Source organism: Opisthocomus hoazin, chromosome 15, assembly GCF_030867145.1.
Source record: "Opisthocomus hoazin isolate bOpiHoa1 chromosome 15, bOpiHoa1.hap1, whole genome shotgun sequence".
Classification (NCBI taxonomy): domain Eukaryota; kingdom Metazoa; phylum Chordata; class Aves; order Opisthocomiformes; family Opisthocomidae; genus Opisthocomus; species Opisthocomus hoazin.
This window is the reverse complement of record NC_134428.1, coordinates 24,026,492-24,053,246: the sequence shown is the minus strand read 5'-3', so window position 1 is coordinate 24,053,246 and position 26,755 is coordinate 24,026,492. Positions and strand designations below refer to the sequence as shown.

General features: G+C 45.6%; 1 long non-coding RNA gene across 2 annotated transcripts in view; it reads left to right on the top strand.

The window, feature by feature from the left end:
* The first annotated feature begins 2,261 nt into the window (after positions 1-2,261).
* LOC142363240 (uncharacterized) overlaps positions 2,262-26,755 on the top strand; it is a 28,541-nt gene continuing 4,047 nt past the window's right edge. Inside the window, exons 1-5 of one of the 2 annotated variants that reach the window (XR_012765610.1) lie at positions 2,262-2,333; positions 16,001-16,113; positions 20,015-20,186; positions 21,456-21,493; positions 22,004-22,229. This is a non-coding gene — a long non-coding RNA (uncharacterized LOC142363240). Of the gene's footprint in view, positions 2,334-16,000; positions 16,114-20,014; positions 20,187-21,334; positions 21,494-22,003; positions 22,230-26,755 lie in introns of both variants that reach the window. The other variant, XR_012765609.1, reaches the window with a different exon arrangement.

Here is a 26,755-nt window from a genome sequence, read left to right as displayed (position 1 = left end):
GCAAACCACCTTTTTGGGGTGACTTCCAACGGGATGCTTGGAGGTTGTGGAATAGCTGCTATCGCCTCTTCATAAAGCCGTCTGCTGAGCATGCACAAATGTGAGCCGGTGAATTCAATATCATAGATTTTATTAAAAATCCAGTCGGCACATGGAGTGGGACAGAAGCTGTTAACAGCATGAATGGACTTTCGGTAGCAGACAGAGCCCAGCTGCTTTAAGGAAGACCCACTCCATGTGCTGGGCATCAGCTTGTATTATTTTGATTTTGGATTACGGTACTCTTTAATTAAAGGTCCTGACTTTATAATCCAATCAATCTAGATAAATAACAACTCTCTTTTGCAGATAAAGTTGTAGGCTTATCACTGCCCAACAGCCATATTTTAAAGACGGTCCATAAAATTACATAGCAAATCAGCTTACATAGCATCTGACCGCCGCAGCTGCGTGCAGGCAGAGCTCTGCGCTTGTGCTGACAGCCGCGTTTCAGTGACGCCGTGCCATCCTGGGCATGGGTCCCACCCAGCCCTTCTCCTGTTGCCACCACAACAAAGTTACTGCCGCCTCAGCAGTGTTATACTCTCTACGACTCGTCCCATTCATCCCACGAAACCTCTAGCTCAGAATTATTGTAATTAGAAGGGGGAGGTTACAGTGCTGGAGGATGAAATGTAATGCAATTAGTAAACTGTTTTACCCATGCTTCACCTTTTCCTGCCAAGTAGCTTTGTTCTAATGAAGGGTGTCAAACAACCATTTCATTGTGATTTAATTGAGCAGTCACTTGTGCCACACAGACATCAATGAACGGTTATGGGAATGCTTTTCAGGGCTCAGTGGAAAAGGCAGCGTGCTGGATTAGCATACCTATCTCTAAGGGATGAATCGTGCCAGTCCTACCTTTAATGCCTGCTTGTTTGCATGAGCCTTGCTAGACTCAGCCTCTCTCTGCTCCATGTAAAAGTTCAGATCCCACTATAAAAGCAGCTCAGGGGGATGCGACACACTTGCCTTGGGCTGGCTGAGGTCGATGGGTGCAGAGGAGCGGTCAGGATAGGAGCCGCGGTGCTGAGAGAGACTCGGGAGCAATTTGCCCAACATAATGCAAAGAACTTGGGATTGATCCCTGGCCTGGTTTCCACTCCTGCATGTGAGCAACCCTTTTCCCACCTTTTGCTAAACTGCATTTTCTCAATCCAGCTTTGCAATGAATTTGGCAGAGATGAAAGCGAGGGCAAGTCGGGCAGCTGCGGCAGGGAGCGTGGAACTCCACAGGGTATCCGTAGGGCTGAGGCAAAAAGCCTGTGCGGACCCATCTAAGCTAAACTTGCCCCCAGACAGCACCGCTGTCTCCTTTCCTGGAATATATTACCTAGACAGAGCTGACAAAAATAAACAGAGGAAAAAAGACCGTTCTGGAATGCAATCAAACCTCAATTGCCCATTTGTTTTTGTCCTTTAAAAGAGCTAATAACATGGTAATTGGTGCAGGTATCTCCAGGGCTCCATAAGTGAGAACAAGAGAGAGATTTTCCCTCCATGAAATAGAAAGGCATATTTTTCTAAAGGAGAAAGGGAGGTAGTACCCAAATTAAAGGAATCAGTATAGATTTCTACCTGATGTCCAAACCAGTGAAAACTTGTTCCTGTGAGTGTTGGCTTTTAAAAGCTCAGAGATTTTTGGTGTGATTGTGGTAGAAAAGCATCCCTGGAACTTGCTTCTTGGGAAGGAAGGATCCAAGCCCACTGGAGTGTATTGAGGGTCAAAAATACGTGGAAAAATATTCCTCCCCTATGGCTATTCTTGCTTATGTGATATCTAGCTTTGCCCCATGACACACCAAAGTGGCAAGTGCTGCTTTTATGTCCCAAACCCTGTGAAGTGAAGAGCCAAGGAGAGAATATTCAGCTAAAGCACATTTTGTCTTTTAAAATAATGTCCCTGAGCTCCCTTGTCTCCCTACTCCTGTTGTAAAATTTGCCTTCAAATCCACCTGTTTTAATACCCAGCTATTGTCACCCAAAAGGCAGACAAAATTTTGGGCCACAAACAGCAAAATTTCTTTTGTCTTTCACAAAATGACCAAAGCGGACTCTGATTTTTTGAAATATCTGCTCATTTACTGAGCCTTATTTCATTTTTTCAATTGTCACATCTCTAGCTGAGGTCCAAAAAATACAGAAGCATCCTGAAAACAGGACGTAAAGTTCAGTTCTTGCACTGGTTGGAGTCTGACTTGGAGCTTCTTTTGGCTCTTCCAGGCTGAAAGACTCCAAGGAGAGAGACGACACGCTGTAGGTGCACGGAGCGGCAGTCCTGAGAGTTGAAGGTAGGTGCCCAAATTCCTGCAAGTGTCTCTGAATTTTAATTTTAAAAGCATTTCATGAAATCACAGCCTAAAATTGTGGAGGGCTTGAATAATCCTGACCACTACCAAATGTGTCTGTGAAGCACTGCTAGGTGTTACTTTGCTGTGTTCTTGGTGTCCTTGCTCGGCTCCGTGGGGCCTTCCAGTGGGCAGCATGGTGCCGGCACCTCAGGAGCACCTCTGGGTTCGCACGGCTGGGTGCTGGCTCCACAGCACCCACATCCACACTGCAGACCCCAAGAGGTCTGATCTGTCATGGAGCAAAGTGGGAGTGCAGGGAGCCAACCTCCCAGCCTCTGCCTGAGCCCTCCTCCACGTTACCGTCTTGCAGTGCTGGTGCCAGGAAGACCACGAGGTGCATGGGAAGCATAAACTTTTAGTCCTCCATTATCTTGCACATTAATTAATATTATTTAGAGCCTGATCTCTGTGGCTTTTATCCTTTGCAAAGCACTTACGGCTTCTTCAAGATCCAGGAGCTATAGAACAGTAAATTATCATTTTATTGAAGTGATTGGCTTTATCCTAAAACACGTTCTTAAAGAACAGGCTTTAAAGGTTAAATGCTGTGCCAGGGTAATATGTATATCACATTCCCGGGTGCCTTTTGTGTTTAAAAATCGACAGTTTCCATCTGTGAAAAGAGGAATTTAGACATGCTGATACTCTGACATTTAAATGTGAGCAGTGGAAGATAAACACAGTCTGACATAAAGTAAATGGGGTGATATTAGGGAAAGTTAAATTTCAAATATTCATGCTCCTGTTTCTACCTGCTGGGGTACTGTGTACCAGAAGGAGCATTACCATGCATTAACACTGTCCTGTCTCTGGAGTCCGTCACAGCAGGTCGGCACAACACACCCCTGAACGCGATCTTTTCAAAGCAAAGGCCGTAAGCTTGTTCAAAACCTTTTCTGGTGAGCAGTGAGTCTTACATCCCTACTTTGCACCCGGCAAAGCTAGGCTCAGAAAAGATTTAGGATGCAGGTCTCTGCCATCATCTCAGCTGCAAATAATTTTACAGCAGTTTTGGATGTGCAAAGAGCGACAAGCGCCACTTTTAGCACTAAGCTGCCCTGCTCCAGCCTGCGCCTGTACCTGCAACCCAAGCAGGTTGCTGTCTAGACACGGGCACCCGCTGTGCCGTTCTCCAGCCAGGTGACAGCACAGGTCTGAGCGGTGGTGAATGCCTTGGTGGGCTGGCTGTGATGGGCTGTAGGCACAAAGTTGGTAGGGAGACGTAGTATCTTTATCTCCTTAAAAAGAGGGGGTTCCTCCGCTTGCTATAGCAGTTTCTCTGGTAAATAGTATTATTACAAGAGAGATGGAAGCACAGAAAGATGTAAAATGTGCTGAAAAAGGGGAGCTAGTGAAAGAAAACAGTAAATTGGGAAGGGGATGGCTAGATATAACATCCCTTTGGAGTAGCCCCAGTCTGGTCTGAGTTTGGTGTCGACACTGTCTTATACCCAGGTGACCTTAAACTAACCCAGAAAAACTTGCATTTGTGAATATTTTTTAAATCTCTGGCCCCTTCCGTAGCCTGATCCCACACACAAGTGTGTGTCACAAAACAACTCTTTGGGATCTTGTCTGACTTTCCCTCTTTGAAGCCCCAAGGGTGTGTAGGCAGGTTAAATAATGCAAAAGCAGCTGTAATTACACTGTGCAGTTTCTCTGGAAACATTTGAAAAATATTAGCACATTGTTCTTTTTTTGTTCTTTTTTTTTTTTCCTAGCCTCTTTTCTAAGGGGTCTAGAACAAATCTAATGGTTTAATGAGATATGTGACAACGCGTGACATGAAAGAGATTTTTAGTGACTTCCATTACCCAAACTCAATTAGAGGAGAGTAATCAACAAGTCCCCTGCCGTGAGAAGTGCAGAATGAAACCTTGCAAGATGGGACAGATGCAAGAAGAGAGACTCATTGCAAAAGAAGCACAGAGATACTCACTGTACCCCCAAAGCACCCAGTGAATGCTGAAACATATAGATTGCATCATTAGCAACTTGTCTCTGCTGTTTTCTTCCTCTAAGCTGGATAATTAAACATAAATAGTCCCTCAATCTGTTCTTTTAAAAACTATTAATTTAATGTCAGATAAAGTCTTTTGTTTGCTTTTCTTGGGAGGGGAGGATGGGAAATGAAGGCTTGTTCAGCTTTTGTTTTCTTTCCTTTGGTCCCACTGTAAGACATTCTTGGATTTTGCTGTGTGGTGCTGTGTCAGTGCCTGGGACTAACGTAGTGCTGTTTGGTGCTGGGCACAGGAATTTCATGAAATCTATGAAAACTAGGTCTGCTGTGGCTGGTTCACACGCATTAGTACTGGTCCCAGGCTTAGTGCTTGGAGAGGAGAGGCAGCACATCAGGTTGTTACATACTCCTCTGTTTCTGATCTTGCCAGTGTTGTCCACTGCAAGCTGCTAAAACCGAAACACGCGTTCATTGATCCAGCTGAGGCCCAGAGCCCGCGTGTTGCAGCAACTGAGAGCACAGAAATACCCCACGGATTTGCAGGAAGTGGTGTCATAAGCATTTCTGTGGCAGGTCTAGGAACTCAACAGCTCAGGAGAGGGAGCAGAGGTAGCTTTAAACCATGTCTGCTCCTCTTCCTCCTCCCTTCCTGTGTCTTTTGTGCCTATTCATGTCACATGCTGAATAATAACGCATGGGCACACCACGTATCTAAGCTCAGATGATCTCAGAGACAACCATTTCCAGCAATTCTGTGGCTCTAGCTGGCTGGCCAGTCGTGCACAGCCACGCTGACCCTCCAGTGTCTCTTCTCAGAGGGCTTCTCCCATCAAATCCCTTGCAAGCGGCTCTCAAACAGCTGGTTTCCACCCTCCTCTCCTCTCCTCTCCTCTCCTCTCCTCTCCTCTCCTCTCCTCTCCTCTCCTCTCCTCTCCTCTCCTCTCCTCTCCTCTCCTCTCCTCTCCTCTCCTCTCCTCTCCTCTCCTCTCCTCTCCTCTCCTCTCCTCTCCTCTCCTCTCCTCTCCTCTCCTCTCCTCTCCTCTCCCCTCCCCTCCCCTCCCCTCCCCTCCCCTCCCCTCCCCTCCCCTCCCCTCCCCTCCCCTCCCCTCCCCTCCCCTCCCCTCCTCTCCTCTCCTCTCCTCTCCTCTCCTCTCCTCTCCTCTCCTCTCCTCTCCCTCACGGCTGTGCCCAGCCTGCAGGACGATGCTCTCTCCTGGCCCATTGCTCAGATGCACGGCTTCTTTTGACTCTTCTCCAGCAGGCGAAGCAGGAATGGAGGCTCTGTGCTCCCCTCTTTCCCGTCACACTGCCGTGGGTGTGGGTGAGCTCCCTGCCAGCTCCTGTGCTCCAGTTCCAACTGCTCTCGCAGACGTACCGCAGCCCCTTGGCCAGTGCACGCTTTGCCATGGCTTTGCTTGGCTGTTTGGCGGCTGGAGCTGCGCCTGCTCAGCTGCGCGCTGGCCTCAGATCCAAGGCTCTGTCGTAGAGAGAGGCCAGGCTGCCTGACCTGGCCTGTTTTAACTGTTGTTAACTTGTGTCCTCTCCGTCTTTACTCTGCTGGATTTTAACAGACTGCCTCCTCTGGAGAAGCAGCCAGCAGCTGGCTTTCCTGTCCGTCAGTCCTTCTAGCAGGCTTCTGTCTTCTGCTATGAAGGATGCATTGCAACGATCCCACGATACAAGGATTCCCCGTCAGCCGCCTGTTTTTACATCTCCCTTGGCTGAGCCAGTTCCTTGTGAGCACCTGGGGAAGGCATCAAACCCCCACCTCCTCCAGACCCTTTTCAATGCTGCTGCAGCCTCCTGCTTGCTGTGGAGCACATGTCCAAAACCAGGGCTGCCAGGGCTCTTAGGGCTCCGGGAATGCCAGCATCGGGCTGTATGACAGGGGCAGGACTGGGGGCAGTTAGAGGGTTACCGAGAGCTGTGTGATAGCAAGGGAGAGGCACCACAACAGGGGACGGTACTGGGGGACATGCCCTCCTCTGCCTGTGAAACTGGAGAACTGAGTTTTGGTCAGCTGTTTTCATTCGTTAGACGCTCTGCACTATTTTGCTGTCTGATGATGGCTGGATGGTGATGCCTGGCCAGACAGTACAGTCTCCAATTTGTCTCTGGCACACCTCTCGCACAGATCTAATTCTCTTCACAAATGAAGAGCAATACACCACTGCTAAGAGAGGTAACCAGGTGAAGTACTTTGAAGAGGCGTATGATGCATGAATTCCCCCAAACAGCTCAGTCAGTGATGGCTGTACATGCTGGACCACACTCAGATATACTACAATTTTACTCATTTTCGAGGATAATCTCCATTAGCAAAATGCGTTCCTGTCTACAGTATAAATTCTTTTAGTGGGAACATGTCAGTCTGCAGTCAGACGGCTTTGCTGGCTTCTGCAGGATTGGCTCAAGCACTTTCCCAAATGGGAGTGAGCAGAAATCAATTTAGACATGTCCTCGCATTATTGCAGGAGGGCAATAACACAACATCATGTTGTTCGCCACCATTTCCAAGGAGCAGAGTGTAATCCCTACTACAAATCACTGCTTGTCACTGGGGTGGGGGAGAAAGAACTGTCAGTTGCTGGGAAATAAATGATCTGATCTATTTACATCTGGAGATTCCTAAAACGGTGTAGATTTCATTCTGCCCAAATGAGGAAAGCACATGCAAGTTACAGGAGAGACAGATAACTATTCACTTAAAATTCCAGGCAAGAGTTTTGCTTTTATTACCCTCATTATATTTTAAAGACATAACCAACATCATATGCAAATTACCACCTTAGATTACTAGCAGGGAAAACCCTACTGCATGTACAAGTGCACAAATGTGACTTAGCAGTGGGCACGCTAAGGATATTGTACATGGCCACTGACGTCCATTTAAAGGCTTCTAGATCACTGAGCTGGTTTCATGGGGCTGGCTGCAACTGGAGTTTGGCTGAAATGTGCTGTCAAAGGGACCTCAGGGCTCACTGCTGTTGAAAGGGGCAGTTCTGGTGCTCCCTCTGTCCCCACGCTCTTCCCCCCGGGCTGCCTACAGGCTTCTGCTACAGACCAGACCCTTCACTGGAAAAGCCTGTGGAATTTTATGCCGGTTTAGTGAGCTGAAGCAGCTCAGTGAAAGGTCTCAGGATCACCAGGGCAGGCACAGGAGGAAGATGCTAGAACTTCCCTTGGCAGCAATGAAATATTAGATCAGCTCAATCGCGACAGAACTAAGTCTTTCTGTCTCAGTGCTGGGGTTTAATCACTTGTGCAAACATCCAGCCCTGCTGTGCCTCCAGCCTGCACCTTGCAATCCCCCTGGGATCCACAGGGCACGTGGACTTGTAGGAAAGTGCAAACTGAAAGCGCAAAGACACACACACAAGGAGTTTTGGCCCTGCAGAAGTGCATTACAAAGCATCCTGCATTCCCTAAGAAAGGACTTCAACTTTTTTCCCTAATGTTCCCCGACAAGATGATTTAGTCATCTTAGCGAGCATGACATCCATCCCAGCACTCACCCAGCATCCTGGGTTCATCTGACGCAGCACTCTTCCTTCAGGATGTCTAATTCAATAAGTAACAACACAAAAGAGTGGATGCTATGGAAGAAGATGGTGTACTCAGCAATGCTGACAGAGACAGCAAGACAAAGGGGAGTCTCGTGATGGAAAAGCTGAATATCAACTGTGCAATGCAGGTTTTTCAGTAATTACCATCATTCAAAATTTTTACTATAGAACAAAGAATACTAGAACAATCTATTTCCATTAAATTCAGTAATAGCCGCACTGCCTTTTGGACTTTTGAAAATTGTTCTAGTGGAATTACATGAATTAATGCACAAAGGACAATGTATAGAAGTAATAGGCAGGATATTCCTCAAGAAATATTGTATCCTGAAAGCATCACGATAGAAAGGTCTGCACGACATTGTGGCTGAGGTGCCAAAGGTTAAAAGCCGAAAATGCTGGTCCCAAGTGTGGGATGCTGGGTAAGCTATCTTGGGACAGAAGGGAAATGATATGGGAACTTAGGTCTTTTACTAGCATGTGAGGTGGTTTTTTGGATCATGTAAACAGAGTGTATTCCTATGACATCAAGCATTCATCTGTCTACAGGAAATACTGGGATAAAACCGATGAAATAAAAATCTCTCTGCAAGATTTCATTCCAACACAGTGAATTTCATTAGTTTTCCTGGGGTTAAACAGAGGGAGCAGCTCCCAAGACCCTGTCCCTGCAGACCTCGCATGGGCCACGCAGGTTGACTACAAGCCAGGCTGCTCCCGTGGAGACCCTAAGCCAGGGGTAGCCCCTGTGCAGCAGAACATTAGCAGGTAAAATAACAAGTGAATGTCCTTCAGCTCAGCTCCGAGCCGGTGCTGCTCATGAAGGCACTGCTCACGAAGCTGGTGGCTTAGCAGCACACCCGGCATCTGCTCGCTGGCACTGATTGCTGCACAACGACATCTATCTTGAGAGGCGACAGGAAATTTATCTCCCAGCACCTCATCAAATCAAGTGTAATTCCTGACCATTTGCCAAATGGGAGCGATAACTGTGCTAAGTGCCTTGCAGGAGAGTCTTCTCTGAATCCCGGGTATGGATCATGAGCTTCTGTCAGCCACCGTTATGTACGGCTTGATTAAGCCCTTGCATCGAGGAGCTCTGCTGACCTGCTGAGAAAGGTCAGAGCTGTCTCTGTTACACTATGGACATTTTCTGCACATGGCACATTGACTTTCTGGTTATTAAGTAGCTGTGTCATGCCTTCAGGTTGCCAAACACAGGCCACTTGGTTCCTGTTAGCTAATTTCCCCCGGGCTTTGTGATCTAGAAGAATTTGGTACTTTTTCTTTTCCAGCCACTCACAAACATCTCCCTCCTATTGTACAGGGCTTTCCCCAGAAGTCTTAAGGTGGCAGAAGCTCAATAATAACCTCTTTCAAATACTCCTGTGGCAAATCTATAAGTTCTCTGCTCCTCATCCTTGATCGCTGAAAGGGCCCGAAGACAATCGGTCCGTCCCAGCCTTTGCATTCAGGGACTGCAAAGGACTTTGCGAGGCCACTCGGGATAATGAGGGAGGGAAAAAACTTCGTCTACCAAGACAGCTGTGCTTTAGCTGCAATGAAACACCTACTTCAGAAATGCTCATCTGGCCGTGCAGTTCGCCCACTGCTTTGTGATTGATCGCAGGACCTCAAGCCAAAGTGATTACTTACCGTACAGGGTAATATGGGTGACTCTTTGTAAAGGCAGCGTGCAATGTTTGGAGATTTTCCAAAAGAGGTGAATCCTGTTAAAATGAATGCTGCGTAGCTATAGAGGGGCATGTAAAATACCCATAAATATACACTTACAAAAACTAGTTAGTGCATTGCCCTGAGCTCTGCTTTCCATTGGCGCCCTTAAGCTCTTGCCAGAGACTTGCTAAATAGACTGAATTTGTATTTTACATTCTCTAGCTATTCCCTTCAGCAACTAAAGGGATGTAGAGACAGTATTTCAAGGTAATCCCAACTAGTTGGTTAATGCATACCTGGCAAGCTCTCAAAGCTAGTCAAGATATAATTAACAGGTGGAAAACATTGGCAGACTATTGTATAGTTTTTTCTTCTTCAGGAGTACGATGGCGGTGTTATCCTTGCAAGGTCTGATGCAATTCCCTTCTGCGTGCCTATGAGTCCTTCCTGTGACTGCATGAGGAGCTGGAATGGAGCCCTTGTAGCAAACCCCAAGGAATAAACACGAGCCTTCATCTTGGACTTTGCGGGATGGCTGAGCATATGGGGTCCCATAAAGAATGTCATGTTCTAGCTTCAGTGTTGCCAAGAAATCCAGGTGATATTTGTTTGCACCTTGGCTTTTGGCTTTTGGACGGGAAGAGCAAATCCAGTCCTTTGAAAATGGTTGGCATTTTTATCTGTCACCTCTACAAGCAGATCTAGCATTTGGCAACAATATGTAACAAAATACTTATTACAAATGTCAGGTAAAGTAAGCTTTTGCTTGTCATTGTGGATGGAGATTTACATATCTGAAGGAGTGGAGGAATTGTGTTTTTAAGGGGCAAGTGTATTTTGAATGTAGTTTTGTTTCTGGTTCTGCTAATTCACTGTCCCTTTGGGACACCTTTTCTATTCTTCCTTCTTTATCTTTTCTGTTTAGACCATAACATTTTCAGGGAAAGGATTGCTTTGCCTTGTATGTACTCAATACCCAGCACTCGCCTGAACCTCTTTGTGGTCACCATGGATCAAACATGCAGTGTGGTGTCTGCAGCACACTGCTCGGGGTTGTACAGCACTGAGCACAAGGGTCCTGCTTCCTGGTGAGGTACCCAGGAACCATAACCGTGCAAGAAATAAGACTATTTTAAATCTGGATTCGAAGAGGTCTGGATTTGAAAATGCTCTGCTGTATATCCTCAGTAATGAAACAACAAACACTAGTGAAATATTTCAGAGTCCTCGTTTGCATAAAATTAGATGCTTCCTCTTCCCTCCCTGTCAAAACTTCAGTGAAGAGGGAATTCTCTGTGCCCTAGGAATCGTAACTGTGAATGCTTTGAGCTATTTCAGCACTTGTGTTATAGCTTGGTGCCTACAGTCACAATTAATTAATATGTGTATGCATTATCTCCTACCAGGCTGTTTGGAAAAACACTTTCTAGCTTGATATGTATTTCTGCTTCATTTGCAGTGGCTTCCAGCCTGACACTCCTTCTCTAAATATTATATATACTGATCTAATTTATTTACAGTTCATTCGCATGCCAATCTGATGGAAGATGATGGTGTGGCCTGGAAAAACAAGTGGAAAAGCCAGTCCTCCTGGCATACTAGTCCTCCCAGTATTGCTTATCAATGCCAGACCAGCATTGAAACAAGGGTATCAATTTTATACAGATGTGGCATTTAGACCTCAAAATAATAGTTGTCTTTATAAAGGAAGTGAATTAAGCTAGATGATTGACTGGATCAGACTGATGATAGATGATGGTACACAGAGTTGGCAGAGCATCCCTGATTTCTCTTTCATGGCTGTGTCACTGTAAAGTGTTTTCAACATAATTTTGAACATTCAAATCTGGCAATGGGCAATAAATCAGCCTGAATCCATTGACAACTGGCCTCACGTGTGCATCCTGGCACTCTTTTTTGTGCCCCTCTGGTTTGAATATAGCTACCGTTCTGTGAAATCCAGAAGGAAATTTAGACATGATAAAGGGAAGCATAGAAGTGACTCAAATGCAAATATGATAAAAAAAAAACTCCAAGTAGGAAGAAATTGGTATTAAAAGCTGCCAGGAAGATATAGTCAACAAAGATATATTAGGCTATTGCTGATATAGAAAAAGCAAAGTTTGGAAACTGCTTTGACTCCAAGTTTTTGGCCCCTCCTCTTGCCCACAACATATTTTTCCTAATCCTGTGCCTCCAGGCTCCAACTCCCAGGCAGTGAAAGCAGCTGCTGTACAGAGTGAATTTGCAAGTCCCTCACGCCTGGCCTCACGCTTCTGCCGCATCCCAGAGTCAGAAGTGTGGCCCATGCCTCTCAATATCAGCCATGTCCTATTGCAAACCACCTTCACTGGCTTCCTGCTGTAGAAAAGCATCCTCCAGTGCAGGTGGGAAGTCGTGTCCCAGGAGGCAGCATCACTAGGACTTGTCTAGCAGAGCCATGGTACCCTGGGTGGGTTCATCTCACCAGCTGGAGGTGCCTGGTTAAAGCCTATCCACAAGGCTCCTTCCAGAGTGTTTGCAGAGAGAAGTAGGTCCATGGAGTAATTAATTTGGCCCTAGAAGGTGTCCAAGACTGGTGGGTTGGGTCTCCTTCAGGACATGTTGATCTTCATTAGCTTCTGTGGAAGCCTCTAGCTAGCTGGCTTAGATGAGATGCTTGAGTTATGGATGGTAGAAGTTAGGGAAGATACTGCCAGGTGCCATTAAGGTAGGCATGTGGACAGGATTTCTGAGCTACACAGGCACTGACAGATTCAGATACTCAGCGTGAATTTTAAAAGCACCTCCCCATTCAGCACCCATTCCTGAGATTTAGTCTTGCCTGGCAGAGATTGCTTTGAACGATTACTCATGCATTTGAAAAACCATAGATCATACAAAAAACAGGATTCTTAGGTCTGCAGAGATAATCGTTGCTCAGACACATACTTGCTCTCTGTCCCATCTTGTTCTGCACTCGAAGTTTTAGGGTAGCACCACAGAAAGGATTACAGATATCCCTTCTCATTACAACAGTGCTAGTAGAATTTCACTCATCAATCAGGCTTGCTCTGGAGTCTCTTTATGGTCTGAAGCTGATTAGCTGTTGAAATAATCCAGCTTTGAAGGCAAGCAATGCTTTATTAATACCACAACTGACTGCTTTTCTCCCATCATTTGCTTTTAACGGATCCCATGCTTCTTTGTTCCTCCTTCTGCCTGTGGAGCTCTCAGAAAGGTTTGGTGACTAACCTTATGCTTGGATGCATGTTCTTTGCATCAAAACAAAGCTGAAAATGCAAATGCTGCTAGTTGTGTTCTGTTTGTGATCTCTTCAAAGAATAAACATGATCTCACAGTCTTTCTTCTGCAACTGGGTGCTACACAGGGATTTACTGGACTCATCTGTGTAGGTATGAGCTGGGTCCTAGGCAGACTGTAGTTTCGCGTGGTCTCATTCTGTTCTATCTTGTGAGAAGAAGGACTATCCCCAGAGCTGGTACTCTTCTCTAATGTGGACCTAGGCAGGTTCTGTGCCCACAACTCATGATCTCAAGAAGAGAGAAGAAAATCAGCAATAACCCTGCTTGATTTCAGCGATAGTAATGAGAGTCGAAGAGACACAGCTCATCAAGAGGCACCAAACAATTAGCAGCACCAACATGTCGCCCCTCACTAAGCCTTTTCCCTGCCCATTGCTCTAGCAACAAGCAACAGGTAAATGAGAGGGATAATACGAAAGGATTAGATCTGCAGCCATTAAAAAAAATCTTTTGTCCTACATAAGTTCTCTCATCCTACGTGAGTTGCCTCAAAGATTTCCTTTAGATGGAGCAAAATTAGTTTTTTTTTCCTATGTTAGTTAAGTAGCACCTAAACGGCAAAATTTGTTGCTGAACACGAAACAATAGATGCTAAATGACTTTAAATTAGCCTAAACCGTTGCTGCAGCCGACAAATTTGCCTTCTCCTGGACCTGCCAGTAGCTGGACACGATCTGCTGCAGAGCCTAGGTTTCATCTGATGCGGGTAGAACTGGGCCTGAGGGTGGGTTCCCCTTGAAACTTCACAGGAACCTAGAGTAGTTTTGCCTTACGTTTGTGAAACTCAACAGCACTTCTGTACAGGTTACCGGGTCACCGAGGAGGCTCTGCTGTCACCGGCTTGTGTTCGGGGAAGCTGCGGAGAAAGGTGGCTGCTGCTTTCTCAGGCAGCCACAGTGGGAATCTCCTGGGCTTCAGCTCTGTTGTGCTGCCTGCCCTAAAAGCACTCACCATATCTTTAAATCAGTTCCTTCTTAAACTGAATGATGGATTATGTGTTTAAGGAAAAGATTTAAGAGCCTCAAAACTTTGTCAACATGCTTGACAGTGTTTTGGAGAAATAAAACCACCTAGTGATACAATGTCTCGTTTATATGCAAATTGTGAAGAAATTAGGGAAAGCAGAGGACTGCCATTACAAACATTACACAGATAACAAAGATTTTGCATATTTGCTTCCCTAAAATGTTTTTGCCATGTTTCAGCTGGGTTTTGTAAAAAGAAACAAGTGGTTTGGGCGTGTAACTTGCTGGCCTGATTCTCGTAGCTCAGTGTGGCTTCAGAATCGGTTCCTTTCATGTCCTTCAAAGTGGGGCGGGAAGAATCATCAGTCTTTTTTTTTAAATATGAGCCTTTGATATTAAATATGTATTCAGACCTCCCACTGATACCAAGAAGAGCTACATGCACATATTCCAAGGGAGAAGAAAGCTCTCAGCTACAGCATGCCCAGTTGTTCTGGTTCTGAAATGAGACATTTTTGCACTGTTAGAAAACAGAGGATGGGGATCGAAGGGTCAAAACAGATCAACACTTCATCTGTGGTGGAAGGGGAAGGTGCATTTGCAGAGGTGAGAGGGTGGTGTGTTCTACCCCCAAAAGACAACCTGTACAGCTTGTGAGGCCTGAGCTGGGAGGCTCAGAATAACTTCTGGTGGAGACCAGTGGAATCTGTAGGACACAGATTACATGTGAAAGCACTACCTGAGGGGAATAATAGCAGAGAAAAAATGGCCATAGAAAACATGTTGGGTTTGTCAGCTGTCACCATCAGTAACTTTCCAGGGTTGTCTGTCTGAGAAAAACAAACATTTCCAGATTGCAGGAGCTGAAAACTCATAATAGATTCAGGTTATTGTGCAGGGCGATGCCAGGCTGGGCTATTTTCATTTTCATCTTCAGATGAAATAGAGTAGAGAACAAGTCTCTGCCAATTTAACTTCATCATAATCCCATTCAGTTACTCCTAGTACATCTGGGAGGTTGGAGATCGCAGCCGTCAGTGGCGTGATCCATTGCCAAGAGCAATTGTCTCTTCATATCTGGTTCCAAAGGCCAGAAAGGCTAGCAAGTCTGTTAAACGATCACTGCAGCATGATGGCTCTGAAGTTATTTCAGAGATTATAATCACACTATTCAAATACTCAAAAACTGGACATGCCTGTAACCTCCCTATGCTATTCTGGCATTGCTGCAAGATGTGCCTTGTTGTGGTAGGAGTTCGGTGCAGAGCTCACAGGTGAGCCATCCTGCTCTGGGTATACGTAAGAACCAATTATCTTTTAAAAAAAAAAGGCAGGCAGCCCAAGCTTGAATTGATCGGCTGAGTGACTACCATCTCACCAATTAACTGTGTGCTGGTACCAATCAATCTTTGGCAGAAAGCTGCCAGTCCATTTTAAGTGTTGCTAACAGAGGGCCAGTTTAGAAAGGTGGAGACACAAATGCCTGATCAGAAGTCACTGATTTTTGTTACAACTGGAATGTGAAACAAGTTATAAGAGTTGTCATCATTTTTAACCCTACATGTGCTATCCATAGATGCAATGTTAACAGAGCAAATGGCCAGAACAAAAATAGATGTTGAAGACTGTAAGAAAAATTAACAAACACACTATAGGTGAAGGATGGAGAGAAAGAAGAGATTTACAGCCTGTCTTTGGCCCAAGTTACCAGACACAGGTAATGGAGTTACAGATGCCCAGGGGGTGCAAAGCACCATAAGGCAGTTATGGATTCAAACCCAAGCCAAGCTGCCCTTGGCCGTGATGGTGGCTGCAGGGCAGACCCAGCACAGAGCGCCAGGGATCCCTCTCTGTGGGAGAGAAGATTTCTCACAGATTTGTTACCAGAAATAACAGAGTCATGGAGTGCATCACAACCTGTATGAAATAAAACCTTCCCCATCCAAAGTGTAGTCCTTTCACAGTGGAGAAAAACATAAAGTGTCTGGTATTCGCCTGGGGAACGAAAATACCGCACTCATGGCTTTCTGCATAAGTAAGTCTCATTTTCCCCTGAATGTCACTAATGGTTTTGGTTTCCTGCTGAAATATTGCCTTAGATTTTTTGTTGATTTTTTTTTTTTTTTAATTTCAGATGTGTGCTGTGTGTTCTGAAAATCAAGAGTCTGTTACTACCTGCTTTTTCCCTGTTCTTTGGGATTGCCTAGATGCTGCTAATGACCCCAGCTATCTTCGGAAAGGCAACAGGTATTTAACAATCCTACACAGGTTATATGAGTAACTATTTTCTACTGAAAGGTGATGTTTTTATTAAGAGGACTTATACTTAAAAATAAAAAATAGAAGACTGTTTTATTGTGATGTTCTTCAGCACAATAAAATTCTCTGTAATGCAAAGGATTTATTGATTACGTAACCTGATCTGGAAAAATATTAAAGTACTAAATTCTGAATCAGGTGAAGACAATCCCCACTGAGATGCTGAGATAATGTCTAAGCATATTAATACTGGATATCTTACTTTTTCCCCCAATATCTTGAGAGGATCCTATTTCACGTTTTCTTTACGTGGAGATGTAAAGAGTAGAGGAAGTAACAAAGACTGCAGCATTATCAGCAGGATTCAATTGATCCAATCGGCATGATGAAGAGACTCTTGTCAAGCCAATGCAGGAAAATTCTTTCTGAGGTATTAGAGAACAAAATCCAGATCAACCTGTGACCTGTAGTTTCAGGTCTCCGAGAGCAGGTAGGTGATGAAACCCCGCAGTTCTCAAGAGGCTGGAGATTTGTCCTGGTCTTTTTGTTATGGCTGAACAACCATTGAAGTGTTTAAGCGTGAGATGGGGCCTGACCATGTTAATGCACACGTTGCTGTGGTTGTTGGCCAATGGTCCATCCTTGGCCTGCCTTGGAGCAGAAGTCGCTCACATGCTGGTCACATCAAGTTGCCCCTGTCCAGACGACAAGCAGTGACCCAGGAGCAGTCTTCCATAAGCAGCAGTTAAATCCCTCTGAAGACAACGAGGCAGTTATGTTTCTCAACATAATGAGAAGCCCACTTAGGTATCGTTTTATGTGAAGTGTTTAAGGGTTTTAGTGAGACTTTAATAACAGGCAGTCTTTAAATGGGTCTCATAGGGAAGACTCAATTGCATTCCCCAATGCAGACAGCAAATCCAAAGGTCTTATTTAAAGCATTTGTAAAGCCCTAACACATGGGTTTAAATGGTGCTCAGGTGATGGAGGGGGCTTTGGGCAGAGCTGGAATTTCATCCCCGGGTAGCTGTAGTGTTGACTCTCCTGCGGCGAGGTCTGCCCCGAGGAGAGCAACAGCGAGATTGTGCGAGGGTGCAGGAACGTGCCTGCCTCGCTGCCTGCCTTATTGCTGCTTTCATGGGATGGCTTTTTCTCATCACACTTTTTTTTCCCCTTCATTTAATTATATGTATTTTAAGGAAAACAAAACACTAGAGTGAATCTAATTACAAGGAGCTTATTGACTTGAACCTCATTCACAGCAGACTCCTAGTCCCCGTCATCTTTCTGACGAGCCAGACGAGGCTGAGGACTGTTTCTCCCCGTTCTGAGACACTCTGACCCCGATTTGATTTAATTGGTCTCTTGCAATAATCGAGTACTTGCCAAGAGCCAATTTAAAGGTGCTACCATCTGATTTTTCTCCCCAATAGAAGGATTAACCCCATTAGCAATGAATTCTGTGCTGCACGTCCATAACCTTACAAAGGAACATAATCCTGTCTCACTCCGCCAGCTCATTTTTTCTTCTGCAGTAAATACAAGTCATTAAGAATCTCCTCACCCTTCAGCACAGTTTGGACCCGTTTTTAACCCGGGTGCTCAGAAGCAGACGGTGATCCCAACCAGGGCTGTGCCAGGGTCTGAACTGCTGGAAACACTTGCCGATTCGTTCTGGTTTATCATTTTAACATGGCACGGGTGTGATTTCCTTGCTCCTGGCTTCAGGCTGCGGGTTGGTGCTGGGCTCTGAGGAGGACTGGGAGGCAGCAGAGCAGCCATGTCGCAGGGACACCGCGAGACGTGGCGTTCAGTCGTGGTTTGGGTTATTTCTTCTCCCTCCGGACTACTGCCCCTTCCTCTGCAGCCTGTCTACGGGGCAGCAGAACAAAAGCGCACTTTCCCTTCGAAGTCTCCCAGAAATTGGCTTTGCATGCTTTAAGAGAGCGGCGGGTTTTGGTGCAAAGGCTCCTTGCGAGCCCCAGTGAGGCCTGGGAATCCCTACCCCTCTGTAAGGGAAAGCTGCCAGCTGTGAAAGGAGACATGGCCGCCTGCGGTGCGAGGGAGCTCGCGCTCCCTGGGCCGGGCAGGGTGACAGGGCGGGCAGGCTGTGGAGCAGCTCTTCGCTCTGCTCCCACCAGCCCAACCCGAAGAACATCCCCAGCTCCGCACGTTGATCTGACACTGCCTCCGTCCTCGTCAGCCACCGTCCGCCATGGGAGTCGCTTCAGAGCGCGCCCAGGGGACCGTGCCTGCAGCCGGGGTTTGCTTAGGCAGCTGTTTTCCTGCAGCTTAAGAAGAAATATTGAGATTTCAGCTGTCAGCGGGCTGCAGGTTGCTCTGAAGCTGGGCTGCAGCCGGCCTCGCTGCTCAGCATCGCGGTGCCGCGGAGCCGGAGGGCCATGTCGAAGGCAGGAGGGGGGTAGCCATAGGGAAGGCCTGGCTGTGGCTTCTATTGAGCAAGTTTTTAAACATTCAAGTTGTTTTTAAAAAGCTATAAGAAATAGTGAATAATTAGGAGAGATGGAGATATTCCAAGTTACTAATGAAATTATATTCTTTGGAGATAAGAGCAGAGACACATAAGGATGTCACACTGTATAAGGAACAGAAGGTAGATGTCTCCAGCAGGCTAATTTTATACTCTATAATGCCTTCCTTAGCATTAATAACACCATCCTACATTTTAAAAGTGCTTCTTTTCCCAAATGGCCCCAGAATGCCTTATAACTGTCGGGCTAGTCCTGAGGGCAGATAAGTTGATAACAATTTTAATAAGAAATTTCTCAGATTCAAGCCAGAAGAGGGTGATGCCTTCTCCCAGGGCTGAAACGCAGCCTCTGCTGGGGTGGGGGAAAGCAGCAGCTCAGTCCCAACATCTCCCAGCTGCATAGCGGGAGCTGGCTTAGAAAAAGGCTCATGGAAAGGAAAAGCTTAGAAAAAGGCTGATGGGAAGGAAAAGCCTGGTGCAAAAGGAGGGTTCGGGCCTGGCTGGTGGGCTCCTGGGAGGGAGGCAGGGCCCTGCTCTTCGCTGGCTCTTGGCTCGTAGGAGAAATTCGCAGTTTGGTTGCTCTGAGCTTGCTGTGGAAAGGAAGGTGTTGCTGAGAAATGTTATCTAACAGCACCGACGAGGATCACACTTGTTATCTGGCGGGGAGGGATGTTAGTGGAGAGGTAGCACATGAGAAGCGGCACATTAACATCCACTGCTCGCTGCGGTGCGAAGTGCCAGAATCCCAGGCTGCGGCCAGCTTGGGAAGAGCAGGAGGGGCTTGTCTGCTAGAAGCGTGAAGATTTTCTTCTCGAATCCCAAGAATGTCCATTCAGTAAACTTCTTCTAAAATTAGAGTAACCTGTCACTTCTTCCTTGCCAGGGGAGGGCGTGGGGTCGTGGTGTGTGGCTGTAATGCCGTCGGGATCTTGTGTGGAATTCTGCTGCTTTCAGTATGCCGAAGCTGGGCGGTGACTCTGAGCGTGAGAGTCTTCCAGGGTTGGACTGAGATCCTGCTTCTGTTAAACTTGAGGATTTTTTCCACTGATTACAGTGAGGCCACAGTTTTCACTTCTGGCCCTTTCAGGTAATGGAGCAAAACACAGTAGAAAACCCTAATTACTGCCGAGTGGGAAGAAAAAAATTGTGTATTGGTTTTGGCTTGAAAGTTCCAACATTCACTTGTGAATTTAAAATAGAAAATCTATTTGCCATATGTTTGATTTCAGAAGAACTACGTCTCTGGAGAACCTGCTTCATTGGGTTGCTTTGGATGGGGGGTGACTGCTTACAAGTTTCTTTGCTTTTCCCTCTTCTGTTTTACTTCTCACATTTACCATTAAACTAGCATTGACATTTCTGTGCCATCTGGCTTTTTTTGTTGTTGGTTTTTTTAAGGGGCTGGAGGAAGAGAGATGCAGGGTAAAACAAGAGTTTGCATTGCTAGACCAGCAGTCCAGAAAGTGAACAGGAGGAGCCCATGCTGAAATACTTTGCCAAGAGAGTCCGGGTTTCAAGGAGAGGTTTGAAGTCTTGCAAAAAGGAGAGGAAATCTCCGCACGTCTGAAAGGTGGGTTGGTTCTGGCACAGCTAGACGTGCTCTCCACTGCAGCTGCTACAGCAGAGAGGCACGGTGGTAGGCAGCCCAGGAACTGCTGACATGCAGGTTACTGTTTTATTCATCTCTCTAGAGGCCAAGAAATATTCAGACAAATGAGGTTGTCCATTTTAAGGACTAGAAGGAAGTTTGAAGTCCCTCTAGACCTGCAACCTCACATGTTTTAAGGTAGAGGTTGGTGTGTTTGAATGAGGCAACTGTGAAGGGAGAGAATTGGCCTTGCTGGCTAGGACATTTCCCCCTGATCCTGCCGGATTCATCAGTTCTCGTTAGGCTTTGGACAAGCCTGGGAGAGGCTATTTCCAATTAGGAGGAGTTCGCAGCCTGAAAAACAACAAAATAGTGTTTCTTGTGAATGCTTCATGCAAACAGTTTGTGGCGTTCATAATCTTATCACATAGTTTCTTGCAACGTCTCACATTTCCCAGACAATTGTTTTTTTTTTCTTAACTTACACCAAACAGCTTAAAAATTCAGTCTGCCCTTGCTGACCTTGTACAGCTGAGGAAAGAGGTCATGGCTGACATTGTCAGCTGCAGTGATTTCAGACAGAGTGTCTGAGTGTAGCGTAAGCAGAAACTTATACTTTTTAATTTGATCAGAAGAGTATGTTAAATGTCCAGAGAAAAAGCCTAGACTGGAGCCTGGCCAACTGGTGCCCATCAAAGTGTCTTCGGCAGGGGCAGAGCTGGGGGCTGACAGCAGCCTGGCCAGACACGACCGCGCATGCATTGACACACAGATCACCCCCTGCTTCACTTCAGGGGTGACAGGAGGAGAAGACGTATGAGCCATGGACAAGATCACATATTGATCCTTCACAGCACGTAATTTATGTAAATTGTGCTTAATGTATGTAGATAGAACTGACATTTTCTCCTGGACTGTTTCTCTCCAAAGCCTCTCGCAGAATGATCAGGTTATGGCTCTGCGTAGCAAGAATGTCCCTTCTCTCAACCTGACAAACCAGATATTTGTTTGTTGTCTGCACAGGCAATTTAGTTACTAATTCCCAGGGTTAATATACAGTATCAGGCTATTACACTGCATTGTATCACACTTACTGAAGAACATTACATGTGGTTTATATTCAATTTCAGCTCCATTTCTAATTTGGCTGTGGTGGCGTTACATGACCGAACAGCGCTGTGGATGTTGTCTGCTGTGTTTGTATTGCACTGAGTGGCTTCTAGTTCATCCTTTGCCTCTGTTTCTCCCCAGCTCCACTACTCCTCTTGTGTCCACACGACTATCTCCAGGTAAATATTCAGTAATCAATGTTCTTTGTCTATCGCAGGCCAAAATGTGGCTTCTTATTCAGCTGTTTCACAACCAATTAAACCACATAACAACAATAAGGAGATTTAATCTTTTTCTACATATTACTGTTTGATTGCTGTATAATGCTTCCTAAAGAGATATTAGTGGGCTGCGGCTCAACCTGGTGTTAAGACAAAGAGCTGTAGACCTAACATGGGGCATGGCACTAACCAAGCTCTGTAGGATCTAAAGGACTACACAGAGATTTAGAGGGCCTGAGTTAATGCCTACAAGCTGTACTACAAGCTTTTTTTCATGGCCTTGGTCAAGTCACTCAAACTATAAAGTCCTGCAGCAGTTTGGGAGTACTTTCAAAAGTGATGTCAACACTTAAGAGTGCACTGAAATCTTACTGGAAGTCAGTGGGATTCATGACCCTAAGCCTTAATCCTTCATAGACTGAGACATCTGAATTTCATCCAGATTTCTGTCTTTATCTCTGTATATAGGCATCTCGCTATCCAAGTTACATGGGGGCTTGTAGAGGAAGGCTAACAGCAGTTCTGCGCTTCACAAATGTACTGGCAGTGGGCAGGGAAGGGTGCCTGAGAGACGGTCATCGAGAGTCTTCTGCCCACCTTCACCCAGAAGGAGACAAGGCAGATCTTCCCTGGCAGCACTGAGAAGCCAAACCTTCCCCTGCAGTTCTGGTGCACGAAATCCAGCGAGTGAAATGTGAGTTTGTTATCCCTATGAAAATTAAACCTAAAATATGTAACAAAGCACAATAAATAGGGAAAAAGCAGGGTAAGGGTGAAGTTCTGCAAGCTCAGCACCGTGGGATGCAGGGTGCAGGGGGTGTCTGCACTCAGAATAGGCAGTTCTGGATCTTCAGCCTTTTAAGAGGTCCTTCAGGCTTCACAGTCTTTATGAAACCAGACATTTTCCTCTTATCTGGGTCCCTTTTAATTCATGCTGTTTCCAATACTCCATGCTAGGGAGAGTGTTTGTGCTGGACTGGGTGGCAGCAGGGCAATTGCTTAAAAGGCTCCTGTAAGTATTAACAATAATAATGTGCACTTTATAACCATGGTTAGTATTAAAAGACATTTCACAAACACTGGACTTGGAATGCAGTGCTTTTAAAGCCCCAGCCAAGCTATTTGCAATTAGAACACAGTAATGTACATTCATTTTGCGTGTAAGTTGAGCTCACAAAAATCTCCTTTTTTGTCCATTAACAAAACCACAGTATCCCCATGAACAAGTCCCCTTAATCTTCACAGTGCAGCGTCTGTGATCTTATCCTTAGAAAAGCTGTGCAATGTCATGCAGCTCCAAGAGAAACAAAAACAAAGTCCAAAGCAAAATGCACTCTCTCCCAGAACAAATAGCACTGATTTGGGGGCGCACCAATATTTGAGGGTTGTTGCAGCTTGAATGAAGTGTACGATGTATTTAGATCCCAGAAAAGTGCAGAGAGCGCAAATTCCTCCTGCTCCTGTACACGAATGAATGGAAGTCAGAAATAAAGGAGTTGAGCATGAGCACAGCAGTGACTCCATTACTTCTCCCTGTCATGGGTGTCTGTTCATGTAGGCTCAAAAATAGAGAGAAAGAGGCAGAGTGGACAGAGAATGAATGTATCTGAGAAGGTTTACTGCCTTCCTGCTTTGCCTTTGTTTCACTATCCTTATTATTACAGGAGTTATAATTTTCTTCTGATCTCAGAAGTGTGTGTTAAAGACGCAGGGGTCAATCTCTGCTCCAAGCAGATCAGCACAGAGGGACCAGGGACTGTGTTCAGACAGTCTCCCCGGGCTGCCTCCCACCAGCACAGGGCATGTAATGAAAAGACCAAGGGAGTTCTCCTGGGTGGTGGTGACCAACCCCATCTGTTCCAAGCAGCCATGTCCATAAACGCATCTGACAGCCTGCCCTTGTTATTGCTGTGAAGAGACTCTCCAAAAACCCACTCCTCTGTGGATTAAAATCTAATTTCCAGACTGAGTCTGTACTCATTGGATCTTATGCCTTTTAACTCTTCTTACACAAGGTTCACCATGCACCCATCATGGTACAGGAAACATTTATACTCTGCGTAGTCTTTCCCTTTTGATATTTCCAATGTTTTTCTTTTTCTCTTGAAAAACAGGCTGTCCATACTCCCTGGTCATGCAATAACAGCTTTGCAGGACTGGAAGCAAATGTTCCAGTCTGAATGACTTTCCTGAATGGAGGAGCCTTCTTTCATTTTGTGGTGGCTGGGCCACTCTGGAGGCTTAGAGCCAGCCAAGATGAAGCACGGGGCAGTAGAAATCAGGCAAGCTTTCAGCTGTTTAAATACAGTTCATCCTTCTCTTTTGGATAAGCCCTGTTGACTCCTTTTCATAAACTAATATGCCTGGATCTAACAAAGTGAAGAGTCACCCGGATAGCCTTTGATGACAGTCGTTGTATCCCCAACCCCAGGCTGACCTCCCAGTCTACGCTTGCAGAGACTGTTACTTCTGTAATAAGTAGCCAAGGACAGATTGCAAAGAGGGCAGAGGAGAACCTGACTCATTCCCATCCTTAAGCAAAATATCTGTCTTGCTGTTGTCAGATGAAATCAAGTATTTACTTTTGCATGTTAAGAAATTTAAAGAAATGTCCTTGTGGGGAGGGCTGTCAGCTCCCCGAGGAAGTTGTTAGGTTGGACTTGAAGAATTTATGGAAAAAGTGTTCTAGCTATTCCCAGAGCATCACACTAGCCCTAGTGTTGTTCCAGTTATTTTATCTGACTGTCCTTACAGGTATTTTGGGTAATTTACCTGCACAGTCAGCCTTGGAATTGCTGTTTTGAACACAATTGCTGTTGTTTGTGAAAGCACCACTCTCAAAAGCAATATTTCATCATTACTGTAAAACATCATCCCTGCAATTATCAAAGACTGTCTGTAGGAATCTTACGGGAAACATGGTGACGCTTGCAGCAAGCCCCAAACCCTACCCATGGTCTCGTTAGTGCCGGGCTGTGACATGGCACCGTCTTACCCCAGCACGAGAGGAATGAGAATCTGGCCTTTACGCTGTCACGTGTGCAGCCACCGGATTAGCTCAGATGAGTCTGCCTTCTTAAAAACGCATTGCTTTTGGAGGAAAAAACACTGCTTTATTTCCAGCGGAAGTCCAAGCAGAGAGCACAGCGCGATGAGGAATTTCCCCTGCCTTGGAGCCAGCTCTTATGCTGCCTTCCCTCCAGTCCTTTCCCAGCCGGCCACCAACTCCAGCACTCTGCAGAAGGTTTTCCAGACTCACTGGGGATTTAGGCTCGTGTCTCAGATGATCACCACACAACCCGCCCGGCAACTAAAGGGCAGCAGCTACAGAGACAGCGTGAGGGGAAAAAAGGGAAAGGCGGTCTCCAGTCGCCCGTGTGTATCGCATCGAACATCATGTTTGTTTAGCACATGTCCCTGTCGCAGTAAAGTTGTCAAAGCTGGTAACAATTTACAGGTAAAGAGGTTGGAGGGATCTTAGTTACAAAGATATGTCTTCCTTTTGTAAATTGTATGTTAAAAAACATGATTCCTTTGGTTTTAGACACCTATCCCCCTCATCCTCTGGAAACAGTGAAGAGACAAAAAACAGGAACGGGGGAGGCAATGTCTAAAAAAGAAACCATAAAATGAGAAAACATACATCAGAATGGAAACATCTGACTTCAGGAGGGAAAAAAAAACAACATTTAAAATTGGAAAATCAGCTTGACAAATTTCAACCTTCCATAGCCACCACCTGAGGAAGGAGTTTGCAGGAAATCCTTTGCTCGCTGTTAGGTACATGCACGGAGATGTAAAATCAGTTAAAGACTGTTGCCCTTATCTGTTTACTACCCAGAAGTGTTAGCTGGAAAAGGGCTCCATCTGCTCAGACTCAGGGTTGACCTTCCTTAAAGAAAAGGCTTTTAGATACGGAGATTTTGTTTCCAGATTTCTTCTCATTTAATTTTACAGAATGACTTTACCAAATGGGAACTGACCAAATGAGAAATCCAGGTAGCGACGGCTGTCCTGGTGTCTCGCGTTATATAGTGCAGGCACACACAGAGCGGGGGAAGGAAGGTTATCGGTGTCATCAAGACATCACTGACGAGTACAGCAATCACAGCAAAGCCTGACTGACATTTTCAGCAGCTCCTGTACTTAAATGAGCACAGATGTAGATACGGTAAAAGCACATAAGCAAAGGTAACTCCAGCTCAAATCTCGGCAGCGTTGCAGACAGGGTGACTGACTGTGCCCAGTCATCTTCAGGCAGGCGGCTTACTTGCTAATTGTATGCAAAAGTGTAAAAATTGAAGCCATCCAAATTTACTAAGAGCGGGATGAAATGTAAAGCTTCCTGTGACATATATTCAGGGGAGGATATTGTTTTCCAGGGCTGCTTGGTTCACGTATCTCATTTTTGAATGGACTGCACTTCACTGTGTCACCTGCTGAGTTAACAATTTGTGACAATTATGGTAATTATTCTGCTAGCGTAGCATTGCTGTTGCCCATATGCATTTGAGGAACAGCTTTGCTTAAATGAACAAGAATACCATGAACCTGCAAAAATACTTGTGGATTGAATCATTTCATTTTCTGATATCTGTTAATTCACAGTACTGAAATGCTGATAACACAGTTCATTAAAGGAGAAGTAGAAAAGTAGGAGATGATTGATACTGTGCTAATGAAATAAAAGCTTTGCAGTCACGTTGGGAGAACTCAGTTGCGAATGTATGTCTCCTCTGCAATGTGAAGATTGCCCAAGGTCAAGAATCAAATGCAAAGGCAGCTCCAAGGCTGGGTCTAGCATGGAGGAAGAGCAGGGCACAGTTGCCCTTGCATCAGCAGAGTGAGCCTGCACAGTCACACCTTGCTTTGGGCAGGATTCCATCCCAGCGCCTGGAGGTGTGTTTCTGATGTCTGCAAAAGACTGGAGAAGCCCTTCCTTCAAAGGACACATTTGGAAAGTGCTTGTCTTCATAACCAAATCATTGTATGTGCCACTTTTGGTTTTGTAGCACTCTTCCAGCCTTATCACACCGCTTTTCCATCTCTGAGCACAGTCTGTATGACTCCTCAGTTGACGGATGTTTATTCTTGAGGTCATGACTTTTCAGCCAGCATTTTACACGGACCCTTTTTCTTCCATTCCACTTTTGTATTTTACAAGAAGTTGTGGCATAAAAAGGAGAGAACAATAATGAATACTCCACTTAATAAATGGAA